Genomic DNA, 8,532 nt, shown 5'->3' with positions numbered 1-8,532 from the left:
GCTGTATTAACTTTAATAATGCAACATAAAAACCTAATTTTTACTAAGCGCGTGACGCAAGTATGATGCACTCCGTCTATAGGCCACAAGTGGCCCATCGGGACCAACCGACCGCCGTGTCATCCTGAGCTGATGATGCGGATAGGAGGGGCGTATGGTCAGCACACCGCCAAGTATGATGAGAAAACCACATTTTATTTTATGCTTCCATAAAGTCTCTACTTCGACTACGAACTCAGAGACAACGTGAAGTATATATAGGGTGTAAACGATTATTGTTTACAACGTAGCATAGCTATGTAGTGGAAGTCGAAATGAAGAATTTTATACAAGGCACTTGTGGTCTATTAAGTTGGGAAACAGCCACCAACATGTTTACAACACTACATAAGCTATAGCCCATGCGCGTCGCGTGAGATTTTCATGTTCTCTTCTCCAGTTCTCTACACATCGTCATCGATTGTTTCGCAATTGTTGCTGGCATTAGCTTGTTATTTCGTGACTGCCTAATTATTGCATGTTTGTCTGTTTGTTGTATCTGCTCGTAACGGGCAACACATCGTCCGTAATTGGCGAGCAGCCTGTACTCGGGGCCGGTTTTCCTTGCGCCACCCTATATTATTCCCCTGCGATCAGCCACACAACGCTACAGTTGGCTAAACGAGAGGTTCTGCAGAATTACTTCTAAGTGTTGTAGTGTCCCTTTTGCAATATTCACCATTATCGAGGTGAAAAATAAATAAAAATGACTGTATGTCACTCAAAATGAATTGCAAACATTGATTTATCATTGATTTAACTGTAAAAATATACAATATATATGGTTTAGGAGCATGTCTGTTTCAAGTAGAAGAAACCAATGGGAACAGTGAAATAAGAGTTATAGCTTTTGCCAGCCCAGTGCTTACTCAATGTGAAAGAGCATATTCGGTGACCGAAATGGAAGCACTCAGTGTTGTATGGGCTCTGCAAAAATTTCATTATTATGTTTATGGCAAGTCAATTAAATTGTTCTGTGATCACCAAGCCCTAAGCTTCCTATTAACCTGCAAACTATTACATGCCAGACTAGCCCGTTGGGCATTAGTACTGCAGGAATACAATTTAAAAATTATGTACATAAAAGGGAAAGATAATGTCATTGCGGACGCTTTATCCCGTCTACCAGTAGGCATGTCACAGCTAGATGAAATGATCGAGCGAGCGTCAGAATATAGAGTTTTATTAATGACGTCGCAACCATACCGTCGTGAATATTTGCACCTGTGCAAGAATGTAGGACAGCTGCAAGACGAAGATCATACCTGGTTGAAAGTTGAACGATCACTAATATTAGAGCAAACTAACAGCGAAAATTCGCGGTACAAAGTGGAGAACAACATATTGTACCACAGAAATGACACTGCCTCAGAAAACTGGTGCGTGTGTATCCCGTACAGATACATACAAAATTTTATCTGGTACACGCATTACACATGGGGACATGTAGGAATACAGAAGTGTGTAGCAATAATACAAAGATATTGTTACATCCCGAATAGGAAACGTGTGGTCCAAAAGATATTACGAACGTGTGACGTTTGTCAGAAAGCTAAAACCAACAATAGAAGCAACAAAACAGAACTGCATCCAATTATTCCGATACAGCCACTTCAAATTGTGTCAATGGACATCGCAGGACCATTACCTACGGCTCGCGGTGGAATGAAATATATATTAGCTGTTTACGATACCTTTACCAAGTATGTGAAATTGTTTCCAATGAAAACCACTACTGCCAAACAGATGATACAACGCATATCAAAAGAATTCATACCGAAAACAGGAAAACCACTAAACGTTCTAACAGACAATGCTAGATATTTCACTGGTCAACTGTGGAAGGAGTTTCTACGTGACAAAAACATAAAGCATATATTAGTTGCACATTTCCACCCGGAAGCAAGTCCCGTAGAGAGAATTTTTCGGGAACTCAACAGATTTATCCGAACATATACTCATCAGCAACATACAAAGTGGCCGGAATTGTTACCCGTCGTTGAAAATATACACAACAATCTACCTCATCCAGCTACCGGATACACGCCCAATGAGTTATTATTTAATACTGCAGAACAAAATGAATGGATCACGCCACTACCAAAATTGCCGCGCACAGATAAAAGGCAAGAGGATAAAATAAAGGACGCCATCAGCAACATGACGAGCTGCGCTAGTCAACGAAAGAGTTGATATGACAAGTCAATAAAACGGACAGTCCCATATCAGATAAACGACTTAGTTTTGATAAGAAACCATCCTAAGTCGTCACTCATAACAAAGAAGAACAAGAAATGGCAAATGCTGTATAATGGACCTTTTAAAATTATACAAATACCACACGGTTGTAGCTACCTTATAGCTGATGTGATGAGCGGGAAGATCAAAGGATTGTATCCCTATAAGGACTTAAAGAAATTTGTGGTACCTGACAATAGGACATGAATGGTTTACCGTATTTTTATGTAATATGTAGGTTTTGCACAGACTTCAATATATATTTTTGTGTAGTTGTAAGAATTTGATGTTTTGTTTGTGCTTAGTATGTAAGATGTTTTTTCTTTATGTCAAGGAATGATTTACACATCAGCCTTCAAAAATGAGTAAAAAGAAGCTAAAGGACCATCAGTCCAATGATAGTATTTGTTTAGAAACATAATCAGTAAGTGTAAGATGTTTTTCAGTGGTTATCAGAGTTAGTAACTATAAATTTTATTATGCTGTGTGATAAATGTTTATTTAAAGAATGCACTAAATATTCTAATCTGTCACATGAAAAATGAATAGAAATGGTGTATGCAAAAGACTGTGCACATACCATGTGACATCTGTGATGCTGTGCTTTGCCCGTAAAAGAGAAAGTATAAGCATCTAGCCACAATATTTGAGATTAAATAAGAGCTCTACTTTAGAGCCTGTTTTTGACAGTTGCAAACCTTTTATAGGATACGCGATTACGCTAACAGCTTATGGAGCTAGCACATGCGCAGCGGTCCTAATCCCCAAATGAATATACCCTATGACAAATTTATTAATGCTTAAATATAAAAATATTGCAAGTCAGGCCAGAATCCGTTGCATGTATGATGTAACACTTAATTGTTTGCAATAACAGAACAAAAGTGCTTTTGATCTGTGAAATTTCATTGTAACATATTGTGTAAACGAACAGACATCTGTGTCACTATGTGATATAAAAAAACCAGTAATCATGTAATACAATTGTATCAAAGTCATGCTGTAAGCAATACTAACAGGAACTATAATAGTGTGTTGGTATTTGCGGAGGAAGTGTGAACTTTGAGAACTGTATTAGTGATCAACTTGGACAGTGAACACTTATGTGCTGTACAACTGAAAAAACGCGAGGTACAATAATTAACTAAACATATCTGTGTGCAGTGATCGGAAACACAAAACTGTGATCAGTGTGTGTTCGAAACTGTGCAGACAACATTTTTAGTTTGGACGCTACCTCCAGTGCGCCAACAATTAATATGACGTCACGGACCACGCAGTAGGACGTTACTGCAATGGCAACTACGGTGGAACGCCGTCAAACAAAAATTGTGAAACATAAATATTCCATACGAAGTGATGGCAACAGGGATGTGCAGTGCTTACTTCAGCATCATATCTCCTGCATCATTCAGCACCAGTACGTGCAAACGAACACGAAAATACCAAGTAACTGAGCCTGTGCCTCGATGATGCAATAATGTTGACTAATCAATTCTTACCCACAGCCATAACATCTTACAAAATCCGTTCTATAACATATGTGCATTTGTTTCATGATTTGCACGAGTCAACATCCCCTCCCCTGCTGAAAACTTTAACGAGCGGCGCGCAAAAATGCAGACGCACCACGCAGACAAAATAACGTCGTTCCGTACTCCACATCCTGACCGCCGCCTACGGACAAGAAAGAAGACAACAGTTTCCAGCCGACGCTCCATGGCAACGGGCACGAGGCATAGCGGTAGCGACATACAGCGTCATCCACACCACACGACGAGAAATTCGCCGACAAAAATAAAAATAAAAACCTCAAAATATTACCAACACAATATAAAAAATTTGATGAACACTTTCATATAAAAACTATATGTTTGTTTGTTCTTCAGAAAATTTTATATTTGATGTAAATACTTGTAATACCAAAACATGTAGAACCAACTTATGTAAGTAACACAGAGGGTTAAATCTATCAGCGCTGCCGAGGTTTTTCTGGGGTTTCCCTGCGGCCCTCGTCCAAATGGAAGAGCTTGTTATATTGCAACTGTCCCCAGCCATGTTATGTAGAAAGACTCAAAATGACTATGTACCCATGACCTAATACACGGTAAAGTGAACTGAAAGTGACCAACGAACAAAAGAAAAGTGACACTCGTGGTCTACAAGGACCAAACATTAAGTAGTGTGTTCCTTGTAGCCCAGGGGGCCGTGTAGTGTCCCTTTTGCAATATTCACCATTATCGAGGTGAAAAATAAATAAAAATGTCTGTATGTGACTCAAAATGAATTGCAAACATTGATTTATCATTGATTTAACTGTAAAAATATACAATATATATCGATAAATGCAGAAAGACATTAATTTTAGTGTATGAGATTATAATGTGTAGGTAATTAAAAGAAGTATTATCATCTCTGTAAGAGTATAAAAATCAATGCAATGTTCATTCTTCGGTCTAGTCTGTTTTGTTCCGTTCGTTCTGGTGTTAGCTGGATTAAGGTACGCAAGCTATTGTGCTGCGCTAGCATTTGTTTCGGTCGTAGCGTAATTGCAAATATTTAATGGTGTAAACTGTGTCCTAGTAAGAATATATTAGTATAAAGTGATCTCCGTGTGTTATTTCAAGAACCTACGCCACATTTATCTTATGAAAAGAATATTTAACGAAAATTATTTAGCATGTTTCCAGCTGCTGCGGAGCGAATAACAGTAATCTCTGACTGTTAACAATTAGCCGCCATTACGCGGTACATTTAAAAATATTTTTTCACAGCACAATGTCTAATAGCCGGAGCGGAAGAAATTAAGTAAAAATATTCTGTGAGATTAATTGAAGTAATCCAGTGAAATAATTTTATTAAAACTTGTCTATTTTCTGTGATAGTAATAATTTCAGAGCTGAGTACTACTACGCTATTGCATTTACAGTAATTTGTAGGGAGCCTGGCGCTCGATAAAGCCAGATATAATACGTAATTGGCAACCTACGAAATTCATTATTTTGCTTATTATATCTCTTTTGTATTTTTTTTGAAAGCTAAAAGTAAAAACTAATTCCACTAAAAATCAGTAACAGATCACGATAAATCAAAGGACAAACGAATTTACTAGGAGAGTGTTTCCTCAAAATAAATAGTTACATTACTTTTTTTTTAAGAGATATAATAGTGTGTAAGAATTCTGTAATGAATAAAAATTCTATACTCCAGGGAGGGGGGGGGGGGGGGCAAGTGCCCCCTCTTGGTGCCCTCCATCCTTCAGTCACCTACACTACGAGTTTTCAGTTTTTCATAAGAACCATATACCAAGCACAAATGAACAGTGAACGAGTAAAAATGAACGGTTCCCAAAAAAGAACGATCAGCAGTGAACTAGTTCCCCAGGATGAACGAGTTTGCCCATCTCTACGTGGGAGGCGCCGTGCGCTGCGGCGGGTGCGGCGACTGGGGCGGCGTGCGGTGGCGCCGGCTGTGGGGCTGGCTGGCAGAGCTGCGTTGTGAGGAAGAGCGGCAGCGCTGGCTCCCCTGTCTGCGAGGCACGCAGTTTGTTCTACATCTACACCTACAACTACATTTATACTCCGCAAGCCACCGAACGCTGTGTGGCGGAGGGCACTTTACGTGCCACTGTCATTACCTCCCTTTCCTGTTCCAGTCGCGTATGGTTCGCGGGAAGAACGACTGCCGGAAAGCCTCCGTGCGCTCTCGAATCTCTCTAATTATACATTCGTGATCTCCTAGGGAGGTATAAGTAGGGGGAAGCAATATATTCGATACCTCATCCGGAAACGCACCCTCTCGAAACCTGGACAGCAAGCTACACCGAGATTCAGAGCGCCTCTCTTGCAGTCTGCCACTTGAGTTTGCTAAACATCTCCGTAACGCTATCACGCTTACCAAATAACGCTGTAACGAAACGCGCCGCTCTTCTTTGGATCTTCTCTATATCTTCCGTCAACGCGACCCGGTACGGATCCCACACTGATGAGCAATACTCAAGTATAGGTCGAACGAGTATTTTGTAAGCAACCTCCTTCGTTGATGGACTACATTTTCTAAGGACTCTCCCAATGAATCTCAACCTGGCACCCGCCTTACCAACAATTAATTTTATATGATCATTCCACTTCAAATCGTTCCGTACGCATACTCCCAGATATTTTACAGAAGTAACTGCTACCAGTGTTTGTTCCGCAATCATATAATCATACAATAAACGATCCTTCTTTCTATGTATTCGCAATACATTAAATTTGTCTATGTTGAGGGTCAGTTGCCACTCCCTGCACCAAGTGCCCATCCGCTGCAGATCTTCCTGCATTTCGCTGCAGTTTTCTAATGCTGCAACTTCTCTGTATACTGCACCATCATCCGCGAAAAGCCGCATGGAACTTCCGACACTATCTACTAGGTCATTTATATATATTGTGAAAAGCAATAGTCCCATAACACTCCCTTGTGGCACGCCAGAGGTTACTTTAACGTCTCTCCATTGAAAACAACATGCTGTATTCTGTTTGCTAAAATTTCTTCAATCCAGCCACACAGTTGTTCTGATATTCCGTAGCCTCTTACTTTGTTTATCACGTGACAGTGCGGAACTGTATCGAACGCCTTCCGGAAGTCAAGAAAAATGGCATCTACCTGGGAGCCTGTATCTAATATTTTCTGGGCCTCGTGAAAAAATAAAGCGAGTTGGTTCTCACACGATCGCTGTTTCGGAATCCATCCTCATTCATCTGTTGCCTGAACGTACGCACAAATCGTTCAGCTCCCTCGCTCAACTGATGATGAAACGGAGCACTGGTAAGGTGAGTGATACCATTGGCTGTACAAAACTGTTTACAGTCCTGACCCGTAAACCGTGGTCCGTGGTCCATAACCAACACTTTAGGTAAACCTCCTAAGCAAAATAATAGTTGGCAAACCTGCATAGTACTGTGCGACGTAGTCGACTTCATGGGCACTGCAAACCGATGTTTGCTAAAACAAGCCAACGAGTGTTACAAAAGGGATCAGCAAAGTCAATATGCACCCGTTCTCACGGCGATTGGGACTTTGGCCAAGCGGAAAACGTTTCGGGCGGAGCCGATAGAGTTTCAGCACAAGCGCGACACCGTGATGTCATCTGGCCAAGTACAGTTCCGATGCGCTAACTGTTCTATGTGTACAATTCCCCAATGTCCTAGATGAAGCAATCGCAACACATCGTTTTGCAACGCTTTAGGAACAGGCACACGCGATTGTCCGCAGTCAGTTGGCAATAGAATCACACGGTGTTGCACGGAGAGGCCATGCTGACGAGCAAAATATCGGCGGACACAAGGATCCTGAATGTTTTTCACTGGACGAGGCCAAGCAGTACAGATGTAGTGGAACGAAAGGTTCAAGTCAGGGTCTGCTTCTGTGGCCTGTGAAATTTTCCTATAGTGCAAGTGACAAGTCTGTAGAAGTTCAGTGACCTGCGCATCGATCTCACAACAAGATGCGGCAATAGCATCTAATTCAGAATCATGCGGGCTTTCAAAGAACTACGCAGTCTCTGACTCTGTGTTGAAATATTATAAGTTTTGGCTGGTTTCGTTGTCTAGGGGCTGGGACACGTAGTTGCCTCATTAAGGCCAAATAATGCTGAGTGTAGAGTATACGATAAGAATACACACATAAATCGAATGGTCGAAGGTTTCTATTATTCGGCAATTGCGAATTATAAATGTAACATATAAATTATGAATGAAAGATTGCAATTAAATGAAATCTGCAGGTACTGACTTAACGACTTTAAAAGAATCAGGTATATTCTGCAAAACACTTATTGGAGTCGATGATCCAGCAATTAAATAAAATATAAGTTGAATAACAGGGAAACAATAGATTCCTACAGGACTGTAATTGGTTATGAACAACAACACACCTCGCGAGATATTCACTTCTAAACGCACACTACGTCTTCACTTCAAAAGCCACGGAAATCTCACAAGTGCACAAGCCGGCACTACGAAATATTTCTATCTCTAATGACCACGCGCAAACTGCTCCACTCCAAGTTTTTCCGCTGGTCGGGTTGGCCGAGCGGTTCTAGGCGCTACAGTCTGGAACCGCCCGACCGCTACGGTCGCAGGTTCGAATCCTGCTTCGGGCATGGATGTATGTGATGGGACTTAACTTCTGAGGTCATCAGTCCCCTAGAACTTAGAACTAATTAAACCTAACTAACCTAAGGACATCACACGCATCCATGCCCGAGGCAGGATT

This window comes from Schistocerca cancellata, chromosome 7, assembly GCF_023864275.1.
Source record: "Schistocerca cancellata isolate TAMUIC-IGC-003103 chromosome 7, iqSchCanc2.1, whole genome shotgun sequence".
Taxonomy (NCBI): Eukaryota; Metazoa; Arthropoda; class Insecta; order Orthoptera; family Acrididae; genus Schistocerca; species Schistocerca cancellata.
Note: the sequence above shows the minus strand (reverse complement) of the source record.